The 904-nt window shown below is 34.2% G+C and overlaps 1 long non-coding RNA gene across 2 annotated transcripts in view; it reads left to right on the forward strand.

Moving 5' to 3' along the window:
* The window catches only part of LOC106871603 (uncharacterized), a 23,515-nt gene extending 23,168 nt beyond the window's left edge, over nt 1-347 (forward strand). The window contains exon 4 of one of the 2 annotated variants that reach the window (XR_001409674.1): nt 222-347. This is a non-coding gene — a long non-coding RNA (uncharacterized LOC106871603). Of the gene's footprint in view, nt 1-129; nt 201-221 lie in introns of those variants that run through there. The other variant, XR_001409675.2, reaches the window with a different exon arrangement.
* Nucleotides 348-904: the final 557 nt, after the last annotated feature.

Below are 904 nucleotides of genomic sequence, written 5' to 3' on the forward strand. Positions count from 1 at the left end.
ATATATATATATATATAATGTATGTAGGTATGTATTATGTCTGTGGTTTTTACACAGACGACGGTTTAACTATTTCCTACACGTAAATGGCCACTGCATTTTTTATCTTTTATCTTTTACTTGTTTCAGTCATAACCTAGGACCATACTGGGGCACCAACCTTGAAGGCTTTTAATCAAATAAATCGATCGCAATGATAATTTGTTTTTCTCTTTTTGCAGCCTGGCACATATTCCATCGGTCTCTTTTGCCGAACCATTAAGTTTCGGGAGCGTATTCTGACATGACAACCAAAATCATTGAATAATATATCAGAAATGCCGTTGTCGTGTTGCTACGAAGTAAAATTCTTATTAAGCTATATACACAAGGATTCTTTTTTGTCTTAGATCATTCGGCTTTAATTCTCTACATTTTTTTTACTAGTAACTTTCTAGCCTCTCACAAAGAATTCTACTCCTCTGGGGCAAATTGTAGTGTCTGACCTGATAGTCATAAATATATGGAAATCAATTCCATTCTTATCCATATTCTTCATTGGCCTTTCTCAAGTACCTTCAAGAATCCTTTTGTTGTCAACATAATCGCATGTAGGGAGAAATTCTGAGAAGCGATGGAGTGAATTTTCAGTTTTTCCTCTTAAACACTACACTTATTAAGTACTTTTTCTATCGATTGCAATCCGAGAATACACACACACGCACTTACATACTAGCAGACATACACACACCTATACATATATGCATATGTCGTATACGCATATATATGTATATACAATATCTGTGTGTATGTTTGTGTTATGCATGTGTGTATGTATACATATACATATGTATATATCTATACACATACATTTATATATATAAATGTACACGCACGCGCACACACACACACACACACACACACA

Source organism: Octopus bimaculoides, chromosome 4, assembly GCF_001194135.2.
Source record: "Octopus bimaculoides isolate UCB-OBI-ISO-001 chromosome 4, ASM119413v2, whole genome shotgun sequence".
Lineage (NCBI taxonomy): Eukaryota > Metazoa > Mollusca > Cephalopoda > Octopoda > Octopodidae > Octopus > Octopus bimaculoides.